We start from the raw sequence: 18,539 nt of genomic DNA, 5'->3' as shown, positions 1-18,539 counted from the left end.
CCACCATCAGAGTATTCCAGAAAACTGGGAAACCATTCTGTAATGAACTCGTATCCCTAGATTCAAATAATTAATTTAACATTCGAAGTGGGCTTTCCTGTGTCTATGAGCACATCTTGCTCAATTGCTGCAAGACTGAAGCCAACTAAATAGCACAGTTCAACCACCAGTCTCTGCCACCCTTGTAGAAGAAAGCTCCTAAATTGTGGCTGTGGCATCACAACACCTGCCAGTAGGGCTCTTGGCTTGAAGTGGAGTCAGAAGTGATTCACAAACAGTAACTCCAACACAAAGTTTGTATTTCAGCCTTTGCTAATTCCTGTAATAAAAATGCAAGTTATATTGGCCAAAATGTTCTTTGCCGTGTTTCTATTAGCCAGACTGAAGGCTATATGCTGTCTGTGCCAGCACAACTCTCCCCCTGAAACTCTCCCCAGACTCTTCAGAAGTTTTTTTCTGATGTTTGTTAAAATAGCAAGGTGCATGATTTCATCCCACTGCAGCCAGCATCCCTGGGACAGGATGGCATTGCTGGTACACCTGGCTGAGCTCAGCTTGAGTTTGCACACAGAAGCTGGGAATAGCATCCAGGGGGTGAGGTAGAGTTTAATGCACACTCAACTACAGCTGAATGCATGAGCAGCCATCTGCTTTTTTTTTTTTTTCCTTGGGAACATGGAAAATGAGCCAAGCTGTAACAAACTCTGTTGTAATTGGTTAATGACTTTAAGGTTCTAAAAAAAAAAAAAAAAAACAACAAAAAAAAACAAACAACTGAGAAAATGAAGAGCATCTGAATAATGCAAGCTTGAAAAAAAAAACATTTTGCATTCTTTATCTACAGGTCTCAATTTAAAGAAAAAACAGAGCTATCAACTTCAGACAAATAACAGCACAGAAACACTTGGCATCCTGCTCATGGTCAAACAGCCCAATTATTAGGTACAACAGGGGAATACTGAGAGCTCACAATGCATCTGAAGCTTCTGGGAGTTGTGTAAAACAAAGGTGAATATAAGATAAAATGTAGCTCCAAGTCTCAAACTGCACTGTCAAGACCAGTGCCTTCTTGCTATCGTCTTGTATCTTTGCAAAGCATCTATAAAACCAGTCTATAATTAGAAACTAGAACCCATTACGTAACTAGGAATTCGGCCGTATGGCACACACACGCCACCTTTTAAAACCTTCACAAACATGCCACAAAAAGCATCTTATTACTTTGACCTGTTTATAATAAACCATAAAAACTAATAAAGCATTTTTAAGACAAAAGGCATGAAGTTTACAGAAATACTCTTTTCCCAATAAGCTGAAATAATACTTCTGAGAGAAGAAGAAAAAGCAGGAAGAGGAGAAATCCAACTGCTGCATTTCAAGAAGAGGAGCCCTGTGCACACATCCATCACTAAATGTAGAGCTTTCCTTACCCCTTGTTGGGATGGACTGTTTTAAGGCTAAAAAGTTTCAGACACTTTTGCAAGTGCTTTCCACATCACCTTAATTCTTATACCTTCTGTGATTTTTCTCCCACTGTAATTATACAAGCAAACTAAATCTTCTTTATGTCAGTTGATGATTCTTGCTGTTAGTATCTTCCTAAGGTGTCAAACAGGGTTTAGGTATTTACTGTGCATTTCAAAGGCTTTTAACTTAGAATAAAGCATCCAAGCCCAATGACACAACATTTCTCAAAACTAGTTCTGAACTGAAATATAAATCTGAAGACAGTCTCTCAAGCAGGTCACCATGCAGAACCCTTTGAGAGAGAGAGAACTAATGCTGACTGACGGAATAAATAACATGTGGAAAGAGAAGGATCAAGAACAGGTGAGACAATCTTCCTAATTCACAGTATACATCTAAATTCTGTGGACTAGTAGGATAGCCAAAACAGTCCAAGTCTGAGTAAACATGTCACAAGATTCATTTGGGACTATGCTGAAGTCCTTTTACCGCAGCATCTAAGTAAGATTTTTTTTCTTAGCTACATGAGTTAATTGTGACTAAAAAATGTCAACTCATCATTCGTGTCCATAAAATATGCATTGTATTTTGAACAGTGCACTTGACAGTGGATATTTTGTCAGGGCTGACTATTAACATTCAACCCAGGATCCTAAGGTGCTCTCACTACACACACCTTAAAAAAAGAAAATTACAGTGTTATAAACCTACCAGAGATTACAGATTGCAAAGTGACTTTCTTCATCAATACATAAAAGGTATTGACAGCAAACTGCAGAAATGCAAGAAAAAGGTTTATGCTATTGTTTAGCTATTATGGACTCATTTGTTGAGCAAATCTGTTCACTGTAACTCTCAGCACTGCCAATGGCTAATCAGAGCCTTTCACTCTGTTTGCCAAGACAGCATAAAACTAAAGCAATAAAGAAAACATACTACAGGCTTCCTTTTCTGGCTCTTGACTCTCTTCAGCCAGATTAATTCAGCTGTTTAATTCCTGGACTTCACAACTATAGAACTGCATATCTACGTCTGTAAATGTACAAATTTAACTTCAATGACTGTACATCTCTAATTATGCAGATACGTAGCAATATGGTACCACAACTCTCTCAAGCAAAAACTGATAAAGCCACATCTGGTTCATTTTAAAGGGAATATGAACAGAGCACTAAAATGCATCAAGCATACCATTTATCTCAGGAGGTGTTAAGATACTGAGTGATGAAGCTGATGTGCATTCTGAAATAAACATTTATCCGGTCGTCTGCTAACTTTATGTTGAACCTGCTCACCAACTTTAACTTTTAATTTTTCCTGTTTTCAAGTAGAAGCCCTGATTCATCTCTGTTCAGTTTAATGCATTTGCTTACCCATGCAGAAAAAGTTACACAGATTTTTTGTTACACACAGTTACACACATTTTGCTCATGACAGATACTCTGTAATTAATAATACTAATACAGAATTATTTAATTCTGTAACTCTCATGCTGTAAGTACAGGTGACACAGATACAATATGCCAAAGACACAAATTTCCAAATCCTCAAACAATCTCTCCAATAGCTTATCCATTCAGATGAGTACAAGAACAGTCTGACAGTCAAAGAGTGGTACCAGCTCATTACACAAACCCTTTCTAAAAAGCAACAGTAGATACCACTAGAATCAGCAGTCCATTTCCAAAGTTGCTCTAAAATAAATACCCACAACCTCAGTCTGTCCATGGTGCTTGTTTTCTTTGTTGTTGTTTTTTTCCAGAGAAGTCCTGAACTTAGTTTAAAAGCCCATTCTGTGCTATTAGCACCACCAGCCTGATCAGGACTTGTGGCTGGAGAGCACAGAACAAGCTATCACACACACTGTTTTCTATCATTAGCATCCTAACTAGCCAAACAAACCCCTTAAAGATGCTTAAGCATCCTTGACCTTGCAGTTCTCTTGGTAAATCTCCACCCTTTGGCCCCTTCCCAGCTTCTTGCCCACCCCCAGACTACTTGCTTTTTTTGCTATGCTGCCAGCAGTGTTTTAGCCACCTATGCAAAGCACAGCACCACGTGGGCTGCCATCCAAAAAATTAACTTAACTGCATCCCAGCCAGACCCAGTATAGTTATTACAAGATGACTCCAAGGTCCCAAAAAACAGTGTAAGACTTGTTTCTTCAGTCCCAGGATCCAGACTACAACTTTACTTTGCACGGGCATCCTGAAAAACGGAAGCTGGGGATGAGAACCTTTAAAAGGGTCTCTCCATCTTTAAACAGGCATTTTCAGAAATTTAACACATTAATTGTGCATAACTTCCTTAGCTAAAAGTCAGTGAAGTTTCTTGAAGTCACTTCATGTCCACAGGACCATGAATGGCAGAGGAAAGCTTGAGAGAAAAAGGAGGCTCAGAGCAGTAACATACAATTTGCAATGTGTATGTTTCACATAGAAATTGTTGTCTGGTTAAAAAACCCTACAAAGCAAATCCATCACAAGATACTTAGGCAGAAAGTAACAGGAATGCAAGATGCTCTAACTGAAGTTTTCATTGTTCATTTCTTTCCAGTCCTACCACATTCGTGCAAGTCAGTTCAGACAACTTTAAAGATACAGTTTGTATTTCATACTACTGTCCCATTATTTTCTACAGTTACGAAGTTGGAGACACTTTTTTAATGTTAATGCTCCTTCTCTGGCTAGCACATGTGTATCACTCTCCTTGCCAGTTAAGGTGCTCATCAATGCTGCTTCCAAAATGCTGAACAATGTCTGCAGAGGCATTCATGAGCTGGAGGAGGTGTACATCCCACAGTGTCCAATGCACACATTCTGTCTTACTTGGTTAAAGCACAGGTTGTTCTCAAAACATCTTGTTACTCACATTCATTTCCTCTGTGTGCAGTCTCTGTCTCCAACAACTTGCTCAGAAGAAGATACTAAAAACTTGTATTGAATACTAAAGTCATGTATTCATGCATACTCCATGATTGGAAGACTGTGGAGATACTCAACCACCTGTAACATTCAGTTACAGAGTTCTGCAAACATTTTAAAGAGTCGCCTTATTGTGACTATTTTCCTAAGTTAATGCAACACCCACAAAACTTGGGAGGCTTCATGAACCATCTGCGATCAGAATTAATGAACATTTAACTCTAAATTTGAATCTGTCACATATTCAAGGTGAACCACACTGTTTATTGCCAGTATTCAAGTTAAACCACAACAATTCTATTAACAATTTTGCTAATTCCCAGGATTTTTAATTAAATGACCTGGAAGAGAATTCTTTAATCAAAACTATCAATTATCTGCTAAAACTAACCAGCTTCAGGCAACTTTCCTTATAATATAATGGACTTCAAAGACTAAGTATAAGGGGGAGCTTTTACTTTTTGAAATGCATCTTTGTACCTTTTGTTTTCTTTCACAGAACCGTGAAACCCTAAAGATGACAAACTATAAGATGACAGGACATCTTTTTAAATAAACTTTGTCAGGACACTTTTTCATTGTTAAATTCTTCTTAGCTAATAACAACCTATTCTCCACAATCTCTTCTTTCAGCCATTACCATAATGAAATTTGGTGACATTTAGAGCCAAGGAAGCCCATCTGCTAACACATGGACCGCTAATATCTTTGACAGCCTAATTTTCATCAAGGACAGGAAAAGGAATGATCTCTTGCTAACACCACATATCACAAATGAGATCAGGCTGTGCTTTTCATTATTCTACCTGGATTACACTTTCAAAGGAGAATGCACTGCTGCATTAATACACCTCATTGAGTGTCAAATGTCATTTGGAATTGTACAAGTTTGAAGGCAGAAAGAAGTATGTAAGGGAAAGGGATTTCTTAGGGGAAATCAGGAAATTAGTAGAGGATGACTCAAACTGCTGAACTCAGTTTTGTACATTTTTTTGTTGTGTATATATTAAAACAGAGAATTAAAATGTAATTTATCTGCTCAAAAATGTTTAAGATACCAAGATACACATTTAGACTGTAACAACAGGTCCCTATCCTAGCTAACAGTGCCTATTTACAAACTCAAGAAGTACTGTTAGGGTTACAAGCTGTATAGAAGAAACAAATCTTTGCATAACCAATAGCACAGCCCCAGAACCAAGTTTGTATATTGGAAGACAAAAGCTCTGTAAATTCCAAAACAAGTACTATAGAAAAAAACAAAGAAAGTATTAAGCGAACAAGGTAGATTTCTTGAACATATTGTCCTATCATCACCATAGAAGGCTGAGTTCCCTCCATCCAATTTCATCCAGCTCTGGGGCAGAAGCAACATTACGCTTCCCTTCATCCCCCCTCCATATCCTGCGACTCCTTTCAAGCATATTGTGTACATTTAAACAAACAAAAAAACCAACCAAACTGATGAAAAATGTCATGTCTCCCTCCTCAGCTCCATGTATAGATTTATGGGCAAATCACAGAATCACAGAATCTTAGGGGTTGGAAAGGACCTGGAAAAATCATCTAGTCCAACCCCCTGCCAGAGCAGGATCACCCAGAGCACACCACACAGGAACGTGACCAGGCAGGTTTTGAACGTCTCCAGTGAAGAAGACTCCACAACCTCTCTGGGCAGCTTGTTCCAGTGCTCTGTCACTCTCACAGGAAAGAAGTTCTTCCTGATATTCACATGGAACCTCCTATGTTCCAGTTTGCATCCAATGCCCCTTGTCCTGTCACTGGACACCACTGAAAAAAGCCTGGCTCCATCGTCCTGACACTCACCCTTTATGTATTTGTAAACATGGATGAGGTCACCCCTCAGTCTCCTTTTCTCCAGACTAAAGAGACCCAGCTCCCTCAGCCTTTCCTCAGAAGGGAGATGTTCCACTCCCTTAATCATCTTTGTGGCTCTGCGCTGGACTCTTTCCAGCAGTTCCCTGTCCTTCCTGAACTGAGGGGCCCAGAACTGGACACAATACTCCAGATGCGGCCTCACCAAGGCAGAACAGAGCGGGAGGAGAACCTCTCTTGACCTACTAACCACACCCTTTCTAATACACCCCAGGATGCCATTGGCCTTCTTAGCCACAAGGGCACACTGCTGGCTCATGGTCATCCTCCTGTCCACCAGGACCCCCAGGTCCCTCTCTCCTACACTGCTCTCCAGCAGGTCAGCCCTCAACCTGTACTGGTACATGGGGTTGTTCTTCCCCAAATGCAAAACTCTACACTCGCCCTTGTTAAATTTCATCAAATTTCTCCCTGCCCAACTCTCCAGCCTGTCTAGGTCTCTCTGAATGGCAGCACAGCCTTCTGGTGTGTCAGCCACTCCTCCCAGCTTGGTGTCATCAGCAAACTTGCTGAGGGCACACTCTGTTCCCTCACCCAGGTCATTGATGAAGATGTTGAACAACACCGGTCCCAGTACCGACCCCTGAGGGACTCCACAAGTCACAGACCTCCCAACTAGATTCTGTCCCATTGACTACAACTCTCTGACTTCTTCCCTTCAACCAGTTTATCCACCTCACTACCTGATCACCAAGCCCATACTTTATCAGCTTATCTACAAGGACACAGACATATCTGCAAGGAACACGTCAACTGAAAAGTTATTCTTTGCTGTTATAGAAATTGGAAAACAATAGTTATGGATAAGAAGCAGGACGTTCTTCCACTTCATGCATCAACAGCACTTGTTACCCATTTTCAATAATAAAGCATCTATATGTCATTTCTAAGCCATCAAGTATTCAGTACTTGAGAATACTGACCTAAGTCTTAGGCAGAATGAAACAAGCACTAATTCATTGTAAATATGTGACTAATAGCTTGTTTCATTTGCAGGTTACTGTACACTGTGGTCTCTGCTGAAGTTGTTGCTGAACTTCTGGATCCGCCCTTTTCCAAACGCACAAAGATTAACCTTGCAATTAAACAGGCTGAGGTAAAACCTGCAAAGAGGCAAGCTGAAACACTGTGGTGCTTTTACTAGCAATACAAGCCCACTAACAAGACTGCTGTGAGGATAAATGCACTTTAGAAAACAAAACACCTTAAGGGACCACACACAATACAAATGCTTATTACACAGCTTAGTTCAGCTTGAGGATCATCCTTAATGTCTATTCATAGGGAAAAAGCTAAATAAAGGGTGGCAGGGATCACTTCCGTCTTCTTTTCCTGTGGCCTGCACTGGACACTTACAGAATATCCCTGTAACTCCTATAATGGAAAAAAATATAAGGCAACTACAGAAAATAAGATGCATCCAAGTAGCATACTGAGGGAAGAAAAATAAAAGAAGCTGTAACTTCTAATGAAAGTATTTTCTGTTCTCTTGGAGCCTTTGCACTTACACAGATTTAAACGGTCCAGACTTTTCAATCTACAGCTTGACAAGAACATTCTTTTAGTAGCTGACATGCAGCTGCAAAACACCTCCAGAATGAAACAAACATATCAAGGTAGTAAATGCCTTTAAAGTAAAATAGCAGGGTAAAAGAGATGGAAGAGGAAAATATTTCTAAACAATTTAGTACCAAAATTGGCTAAGTGAAATTTTCCATTCCCTAAGTGACCTTATACATCTTACCCCTTCTCTCACACAATTCCTCTAGATGAGCAGAATACACAGGTTAAGAAAAAACTGAGTAGCATGCGTATCTGTGCTCAACTTAATGTCTTCAGAAAGTTTTAGATATAAAATTAAAAACTAATGAACAACGTTTGTTGGTCCTATTTGGAATTTCTTTTAGCCCAGTAGTAACAAGAGTTCTTACTACTGGCTTGAAATTATCCTTATGTGTATGGTTTAAAACAGTAGATTTGAGCAATTTTTAAAAATACACACTCTAGACTTGTATTTCCAAAGTTATCATGACATTAAATGCTGACAGCTTTTATGATTAACATGGCAATCAGACTTGATTTATATTCCAAATTTCTCCTAGTAGTTACAGACATACAAGGCATTCTGCTTTTTCAGTTATATACATGAATCTGGAATGACATGAACTAGGCATAGTGTATCTGTGACAATCACTTGCACGTTGTAAATGTGAATATTAAACATCTTACGGACACATTGCAAAGTAGAGCAATATGCCCCTCTCACTAAAGAGTTATATATTCTCGTTTCATAAACTTATATAGTAGAGTTCATTAGAATTTTTTTTTCTAAGTATATTTTTAAGCTAACAAAGAATGACACTGATTTTTCGGTGTGTGCTCTCACTGAACAACAGCATGTCAAGTATGCCATTTGAGATTTTGAATTTTTAGCCTTACAATTTAAATTATTAGCCTTCAAAAGCTTGCATGTGGATTTATAAGTGCTGTCTGAAGAATTCACTTGAGCAGCTTTAAAATACTCAGAAGGAGACAGCCCAACATCTGTCCATGACAAGCTGCTGAAAGCCAGGCAGCAAGCCAAGCACTCCCCAAAGTTCCAGCCCAGCAAAAAAAGACGATCCTTAACAGCTGTAAACAATAAAGCAAGAACTGCTTTAAATGTTAAATCAAAGAAATAGAAAAGCTTCTGATAAGCATATAGCAGATGCTCCTTGAAGTTCACCAAAGGAATGAGAGGCACAACTTAGCTAGTCCATACCAACATATTATAGCTAATTACTATTTTATTGGTTAAGATATATTTGTATCTTTTAAAATTACATTAGATTTAAAATATGGGGAGGGCTTCATCACTCTGCAAAACTAAACTGATCCTCCTCTGAGGATTTTACTATGCAAATTGATAGGAGAAAAACTAGATAGCAAACTGGTAGAAGAAAAAAAAGGCAACACAAGTTAGATTTCAGGAGGCTTTTATCCATTAGGTTCACATCTAGAGCCTTCCCAGAGATTTCAACTGTCTTTTGAGGTTTATTTGACTCTAAAGAAACCAGAATAAAAATTGTATTACAACAATGAAAAGTACAGAACAGAGTGAAAGAGGCTTACAAGGTCAAACCAAGATAAGCAGAGGGGCAGGGATGTGAAAGGTAAAGGAATTATGGAAGTGAAATATTTAAGAATTTCCTTTTAGAATTAATCTCTTGGTGAAAGCAGAAGAAAAAAAATGAACAAAGAATAAAAATAACCAAGTTTTATTACTTAAAAAAGCAACAGTGTTTCAAGAAGGGAATGAAAGTATCACCTCTTTCAATATAAAGAAAAAAAACTCAGAAGGCTTTTCTTAGCAATAAGGAGGACAAATAAAGTGGTTTTGAACATGTTGCATTAAAAAATAAGTCTCAAAGCATGAATTCTTAAGCTATGAAATAAACCTTGAGCAGAATTTTACCTAAACATGCACAGCCCATGTTTTCAGTATTTCCAGTCTTCATCAGACTTGATCTTCTATATATTTTTAACATTTTAATATATATAAACATTATATATATATATTTTTACCATTTTTCTTTCTGGCTTCTGCCAGAATGCTGCCAAATCACGCAAGATCAAAGTCAGGGTGTGGGGGGGGGGGGGGAGGGGGGAAATCACACTATTGCCTTCCCTTTTAATGTGTGATGTCATACATCAGGCTGCACGACAGTCAAAGGAGGATACATGGGAAAGATCCCAAGTAAACCTCTGGGCTACCTGGGGAGGTGCCACAGTGCAACTGACTCTCCCCTGCACTGTCAGATGCATTGCTTGGCATCATACAAGGTTTGGAGGAGGAACAGATACTGCAGCCCAGCCAAATGGGAGTGCAGTGCTGAAGCCATTTATGTGAACCTGACATTCAAAGCACATGACATAGAGATCAGGAGGAAATTCTTCAATGTGAGGTTGGTGAGACACTGGAACAGGCTGCCCAGGGAAGCTGTGGAGGCCCCGTCCCTGGAAGTGTTCAAGGGCAGGTTGGATGGGGCTCTAAGCAGCCTGATCTAATGGGAGGTGTCCCTGCCCATGCAGAGGGGTTGGAACTAGGTGATCTTTAAGGTGCCTTCCAACTCCTAACCATCTAGGATTCTGTGACACAGGAAGTCTGAAAAGCATACAAACCTGACTGTGGAAGAAGCTCAGAGCCATGAGATAAATGGTAAGAGCTGATGGTGGAACTGAAGAACCTTGCAAGGCGGGGCTGTGGGTAAGTGCAGTTGAACAGGTCTGGCAAAATTAATTATAAGAACCATGTAATAAGGTAGTTTTCATTTAGGCATCCTGACTTCCTATTTATTGCCTGATGCTTTCAAAGCACTGGCAGAGCCCTGACCCATCACTGCAGGAGGCTGCTACTGCTCTTGCATCATGCTACAGTAACAGGGTGAAGTGAGGTGTTCAAATTGGAACTTCCAAAATACAAATACCTAGTGACAGGCAACATGCTCAGAAGGAACCTGCACACAGTAATTATCTTCCCTGTCAATCTAAAACAAGTCAAGCATAATCTTGCAAAAACTGTACAAGCGCACAAACTTTTTTTTTTTTTATTCTTTTTTGACACTGTTATATTTTATTTTTTAAGAACGGGTGGTATTTAAGGTATCTGTTGTTTTGAATACCCTTTCTTGGTTTATTTTGGTCATGAAAAGGACAGTTTGTTATTCAAAATATCATATATACTTGTCTTGGTACTAAGTATCATAGAATCATAGAATCATAGAATCCTAGGGGTTGGAAGGGACCTCGAAAGATCATCTAGTCCAACCCCCCCGCCAGAGCAGGGTCACCTAGAGCACATCACACAGGAAGGCGTCCAGGCGGGTTTTGAATGTCTCCAGAGAAGGAGACTCCACAACCTCTCTGGGCAGCCTGTTCCAGTGCTCTGTCACTCTCACAGTAAAAAAAATTTTTCTGATATTCACCTTAAACCTCCTATGCTCCAATTTGTATCCATTACTCCTTGTCCTATCACTGGTCATCACTGAAAAAAGCTTAACTCCATCTTCTTGACACTCACCCTTTACGTATTTGTAAACATTGATGAGGTCACCCCTCAGTCTCCTTTTCTCCAAACTAAAGAGACCCAGCTCCCTCAGCCTTTCCTCAGAAGGGAGATGTTCCACTCCCTTAATCATCTTTGTGGCTCTGCGCTGGACTCTTTCCAGCAGTTCCCTGTCCTTCCTGAACTGAGGGGCCCAGAACTGGACACAATACTCCAGATGCAGCCTCACCAAGGCAGAACAGAGCGGGAGGAGAACCTCTCTTGACCTACTAACCACACCCTTTCTAATACACCCCAGGATGCCATTGGCCTTCTTAGCCACAAGGGCACACTGCTGGCTCATGGTCATCCTCCTGTCCACCAGGACCCCCAGGTCCCTCTCTCCTACACTGCTCTCCAGCAGGTCAGCCCCCAACCTGTACTGGTACATGGGGTTGTTCTTCCCCAAATGCAAAACTCTACACTCGCCCTTGTTGAATTTCATCAGGTTTTTCCCCACCCAACTCTCCAGCCTGTCTAGGTCTCTCTGAATGGCAGCACAGCCTTCTGGTGTGTCAGCCACTCCTCCCAGCTTGGTGTACATTCTGTACCCTCATCCAGGTCGTTGATGAAGATGTTGAACAACACCGGTCCCAGTACCGACTCCTGAGGGACTCCACTAGTCACAGGCCTCCAACTAGATTCTGCCCCATTGACTACAACTCTCTGACTTCTTCCTTTCAACCAGTTCTTGATCCACCTCACTGCCTGATCATCAAACCCATACTTGATCAACTTATCTACAAGGATGCTGTGGGAAACGGTGTCAAATGCTTTACTGAAATGAAGATAGACCACATCCACCGCTCTACCATCATCTATCCACCTACTAATTTTCTCATAGAAGGCTATGAGGTTAGTCAAACATGACTTACCCTTGGTAAAACCATGTTGACTGCTCTTGATGACCCCTATCTCCTTGATATGTCTAGAGATAGTGCCAAGGACATGTTGTTCCATCATCTTTCCAGGGATGGAGGTGAGGCTGACCGGTCTATAGTTACCCGGGTCCTCCTTCTCGCCCTTCTTGTAGACTGGAGTGACCATTTGCTATCCTCCAGTCCTCAGGCACCTCTCCTGTTACCCATGACTTACCAAAGATGATGGAGAGTGGCCTAGCAATGACCTCCACCAGCTCCCTCAGCACCCTTGGGTGCATTTCATCCGGACCCATCGATTTATGGATGTCCAGATTACGCAACTGATCCCTAACCCAATCCTCATCTACCTGGGCAAACTACTCCTTTATCTTGACTTCTTCTGGGGCTATATGAAACTGGTGCTCATGGGGGAAGCCTGCAGGAGTAAAGACAGAGGCAAAGAAGGCATTCAGCACCTCTGCCTTCTTTAAATCCTCTGTCACCAGGGCACCCGCCTCATTCAGCAGTGGGCCTATATTGCCTCTGGCATTAGTTTTGTTGGCTATGTATTTGAAAAAGCCCTTTCTATTGTCCTTAACCTGACTTGCAAGGTTAAGTTCCAAGGAGGCCTTAGCTTTCCTAGTTGCCTCCCTACATTCTCTGACAACATTCCTATATTCCTCCCAAGTGACCAGCCCCTCCTTCCATGATCTATAGATTTTCCTTTTCCACTTGAGTTTGCCCAGCAGTTTCTTTTTTAACCACGCTTGTCTCCTAGCTCCCTTACTAGATTTTCTACCCATTGGGACACACTGATCCTGTGCTTGCAAGAAGTGGTCCTTGAATGTTGACCAGCTATCTTGAGCCCCTTTACCTTCTAGCACTCTGTCCCATGGGACTTCCCTTAACAATTGATTGAGGAGGCCGAAGTTTGCTCTGTGGAAGTCCAGGGTTCTGGTCCTGCTGGTTATTCTGTTCCTCCCACACAGGATCCTGAACTCCACCATCTCGTGGTCACTGCAGCCAAGGCTGCCATTGACCACCACTGCTTCAACAAGGCCCTCCTTGTTGGTGAGCACAAGATCCAGCAGCGCTCCTCTTGTAGTCGGCTTGTCCACCATTTGCATTAAGAAGTTGTCATCAATGCACTGGAGGAACCTCCTAGACTGTGAAAGGCTGGCTGTGTAAGTCTTCCAGCAGATATCGGGGCAGTTAAAATCTCCCATGAGGACCTGAACTGGTTGAATGAGTTTGAAAAATGGCAAGAAGGTTTAGAAGATGAGGAGAGGCTAGAAGTCTATGAACTAGCAACTGTGAAACGTCCTCAAGAGAGAAGCTACATGCTCCAGTGCTGGCAGGACGAAGGAGGTGTGATGATAATAGGCTACGAGATGTATCGTAACCTGGCGCAAGGCAGGAATGTGAAGAGTAGGAAACTTAAGGAAATATTTAATAAAGCTTTAGTTGATCCAGGCCCTGACTTTGTTGTTTGTGATGAAGGGCACATACTGAAAAATGAAGCATCTGCTGTTTCTAAGGCAATGAATTCTATTCGATCTAGGAGAAGAATAATTCTCACAGGAACACCACTGCAGAATAATCTTATAGAATATCACTGCATGGTTAACTTTATTAAGAAGAATTTGCTTGGTTCAATTAAGGAATTCTGAAATAGATTTATAAACCCAATTCAGAACGGTCAGTGTGCAGACTCCACTCTGGTAGATGTCAGAGTGATGAAGAAGCGTGCACATATTCTCTATGAGATGTTAGCTGGATGTGTTCAGAGGAAAGATTACACAGCATTAACAAAGTTCCTCCCGCCAAAATATGAGTACGTTCTAGAAGTTCGAATGACACCTCTTCACTGCAAACTCTACCAGTACTACTTGGACCATTTGACAGGTGTAGGTAGTGGCAATGAAGGTGGAAGAGGCAAAGCTGGAGCTAAACTATTCCAGGATTTCCAGATGTTAAGCAGAATCTGGACTCACCCTTGGTGTTTGCAGCTGGACTATATTAGCAAGTAAATGGTATAAATAAAATTTAGATAGTGTCAATTTAAAGTATAAAAGGAAAGGTTTATCTAAGATGATTACTGCTTGGAAGAAAGCAGAACTGCTAGTTTACCAGAGATACACAGGAGTGATGGGAGAGAATTGGTGATTTCACAATAAAAATAAGGATCATCTAATTTAATAGTGGCTGCCATGCAAGGAACTGCACAATATTCTCTTGAATGTTATTTACCTTCAAGACAAATCATTTCAGCTGGAATGCCATTGGAAACAATACAGCCTTGGAATGCCACGGTAAAAATAAAAATAGCATCCAGAGCTTTTGCCCTAATATAGCAGATACTGACAAAGTAATTTTGTCCATTAATCTTCACAGGTTTGCACTGATTCTATTTTGTATCTTTCTTTGGTCTAAGACAACTAGCCTATACTGACACTGAGAAACATCATTTAAGCCAGAGAAAATGCAAGTTATCATCATCTTAAAGACAGAATGACAAGAAACCAGAATTCATACCACAAGCTTCTTTTGACAAAATAAGATTTAAATGGAAAAAATATACCATAATGACAGCCACCTGTAATATGATACTTCACCTGAATGTGTAATGAATAAAGTCATGGCTTTATTTCTGTTCCACATCTGACTAAAATAAATCTTTGTAAGTTAAATATATCTTTAGAAGTTGATAGGGAGGGTTAAAAAGCAACAACATCAACTAACTAGAGTATTAAACTCCACTAAACTAGTAACTACCACAAATAGCAACTCATCCAAGATTAGAAAAGGGGACTCACTTCCTACAAACCATAATGTTGCTTATTTTAGAAATTATATATTAGGTTAGAGGGACTGGTGCTAGGAGTGGCTGAGGTGCAAGTAGAATATTTGGAAGACAATTTTTTTCAGTTAAAAACATACAGGTGTGCCACACAGAATAATTAGGGATAAGTATATTCAGAAGAAACAATCTGCAATGTACACAAAGAGCTTAGGCACAGACACCTTTTCTGCTACCTTTTTGTATGTTTAGACATGATGAGCAAAAAGCTGATGAGATTAAGACTTGTGGATTTACCCATTGCAAGACCTAAATTCTTATATTTATATAAAACATTATGAATCACAACTATCACCAAATATAATCACCTCCCAGCCTCCAAAACCTGGTACAAATCAATAAACATTGGTAATTATGCAAAGGAGTTTGCTTGTTGTTTTCTTAAAAGGCATTAAACAAAATGACTTGGACAGTGTGTATGGCTTCTAGGAACTACCATAATGGTAATATCTTAATATCAGTATTACTAGCACATTACAAGATGCTACAGAATCTTACTGTTTCAAAGAGAAAGAAACCAAAGCTCAAAACTTCACAAATATTTGTAGGTAGACTAGGGGAGATGAGATGGGCTCAGATGAAGCCTTTGATACTGCTTCCCACAGCATCCTCCTGGAGGCACTGGCTGCTCATGGCTTGGACAGGTGTACTCCTTGCTGGGTACTGGCTGTCTGGCCAGGCCCAGAGAATTGTGGCAAAGACTTAAATCCAGTTGGCAGCCCATCACAGATGGTGTTCCCCAGCACTCAGTGTTGGGGCCAGTTCTGTTTAATACCTTTATCAGTGATCTGGAGGAGAGGATCCAGTGCACCCTCAGTAAGTTTGCAGATGTCACCAAGCTGGGCAGGAGTGTTGATCTGCCTGAGGGCAGGAGAACACTACAGCAGGACCTGGAAATGCTGGGTTGATGAGCCAAGGCCAGCTGTATGAGACTCAATAAGGCCAAGGGGCAGGTCCTGCACTCAGGACACAGAATCTTAGGGGTTGGAAAGGACCTCGAAAGATCATCTAGTCCAAAGACACAACAGCCACTTGGAATGCTACAGGCTTGGGGAAGAGTAGCTGGAAAGCTGCCCAGCAGAAAAGGATCGGGGGGGAGGTGCTGGTTGACAGCCTGATGAACATGAGCCAGCAGTGTGCCCAGGTGGCCAAGATGACCAATGGCATCCTGGATTTTATGAGAAATAGTGTGGCCAGCAGGATTACAGAAGTGATCACCACCATGTATTTGGCACTGCTGAGGCTGCACCTCAAGTACTGTGCTCAGATTTGGGTCCCTCACTCACTACGAGAAGGACAATGAGGTGCTGGAGCATGTCCAAAGCAGAGAATGGAGCTGGTGAAAAATCAAGAAAACCAGTATTATGGGGAGCAGCTGTGGGAAATGGGGTTGTTTAGCCTGGAGAAAAGGAGGTTGAGTGGAGACCTTATTGCTCTCTACAATTACCTGAAAGGAGGCTGTAGCAAGGTGGTTGTTGGTCTCTTCTCCAAGGTACAAGAGATACAACAAGAGGAAATGGCCTCAAGTTGTGCCAGGGGAGGTCTGGATAGGATATTAGGAAATATTTCTTCACTGAAAGGGTTATCAAGCATTGGAACAGGCTGCCCAAGGAAGTGGTTGAGTCACCATCCCTGGAAATATTTAAGACACACGTAATGTGGTGCTGCAGGATACAGTTTAGTGGTGGAATTGGCAGTGCTGGGTTAACAGTTGGACTTTGATGCACAAGGTCTTTTCCAACCTAAATGATTCTATGATTCTGAGTTCCTACAGAGACACACGAGTTTCACAAGAGTTTTGTGTTTATTTAAGGAAAAAAGAAATAAAACAAGCAAGGCCTCTTTTACATAAAACATGTGCCAGCAACTGCAGCATCCCCTTTGCCCTGGACATCACTCAGGTGATGTTTCTTTTCTCAGGTCATGAAAACAGAAAGAATTCCCTCTCCCAGCTAAGAGTATTTGTCTCATCTCACTGCTTGTGCTCATCTTTCACCTCTCCAGGATGTCCTTTTCTCTCCCAACCTACTGTCCACCTCAGAGCCGCTGTACATTGCTCTGAAGTTCCTGAATATTTGAAGAGAGAAAGAGCTTTAGGATTTTCACTCATAAATAAGGAAACAAGATATGCCTACCATGCTAATTAAGCCTATGAGCAGGTTAGCAACCGCCAAATTTATTATTACCTAGCAGGAGAAAAAAAAACAACCAGGAGTTCCCATCAGGGAGCAGCAGAGAAGACAGCAAACAACACAAGCTGGATATTATTACTGTCCAACTGCAGAGAGCTGACCTTTCAATATTAAATAAAACCTTCCACGTATGCTGGAGTTAGGTGAGCTATGTGGTTCAGGCAGGAAAACAATGAAAATTAAGGAAATAACTTACATGTCTGTTACAACAGGGAAGAGGGAGGTAGTGGAAAACAGTGCTCAGTAAGTATGCATGGTCACAGTAAAACAATTACTGATTGCCTTGTGTGACCATATGAGTCTAAATGCAAAGGGAAAATAATTTATTTGGTACAGTCAATGAAAGTACTAATTTAAGAGAAAAATGTGACAGGAGTCTGCTCACAATGTTATATACATGGATGTAGATGAAGGCTGTGTCATGCTGATGCAATGCCAAAAGCATCTGCAAGGAAGAGACAGACTACAGATGAAGTCTGCTCAAGAGTCTGAAATGGCACAGCAGAGAGAATCAAGGGAAGAAGTCAGCATGGTGGAACTACCCAAAAAATACCAAGAAACATGGTAAGCAAGAGCTACTTTCAGAAAAACACTGAGGTACAGAACAAATCTTGAACTGAAATGCTAAAGAAACTTTTTTCAGCACAGCGAGTTTGCTCCCTTATCCTCTTTCCAGGACAGAAAAACCTACAGACAACTAGAGCAAGGACATCCTCTTTATTTCTAGGTCATTTCTAGCATTCACATTCTGCATGTTATCACCTTCTTGCAGCTACACAACGCAATGGCTTCCAGACACATCTCCTTAATCTGAGCTCTGGATCATTCCCAAAGTGGCACAGCTGCCTATGTCACCTCTTCATTAACTGTTAACACCTGCAAAAAAACTACCAGGAGACAGCAGGGGGGGATGTTCCATCAACCTCCCTGGGCCAGCCAAAGGTCTGGAATAGGAAGGGGCTGGCTGCCTCCTCTGCCACCTCTCCCAGCAGCTCAGAGCTCAGGGGGCAGGCATGGGGGCAGGCACACGTGCATCAAGTTCTCATTCTGAACAGGCTCTCCTCAGCATTTTGCCTACGATCAAGTATGATGCAATTTGACTGCATTTTTCAGTGAACTGAGCTGTTAAATAAATACACGGGTAAAAAGGAAAAAAAAAAAGCTGTAAGACAAGAGTTTGTTGGTTTGTTGTTTTTTTTTTTTAATACAGTGCAGTTTCCTCCTTATAGCTAGGAGTAGTATGCCAAGCTTATTTTT

General features: G+C 41.1%; 1 protein-coding gene across 5 annotated transcripts in view; it reads right to left on the bottom strand.

The window, feature by feature from the left end:
* Positions 1 to 18,539, bottom strand: part of ZFYVE28 (zinc finger FYVE-type containing 28) — a 151,508-nt gene that overhangs the window by 102,252 nt on the left and 30,717 nt on the right. The gene's annotated exons all lie outside the window — the stretch shown is intronic.

The sequence above is a fragment of the Apus apus genome, chromosome 4 (genome assembly GCF_020740795.1).
Source record: "Apus apus isolate bApuApu2 chromosome 4, bApuApu2.pri.cur, whole genome shotgun sequence".
NCBI lineage: Eukaryota > Metazoa > Chordata > Aves > Apodiformes > Apodidae > Apus > Apus apus.
This window is presented reverse-complemented; position numbering and strand designations above follow the sequence as displayed.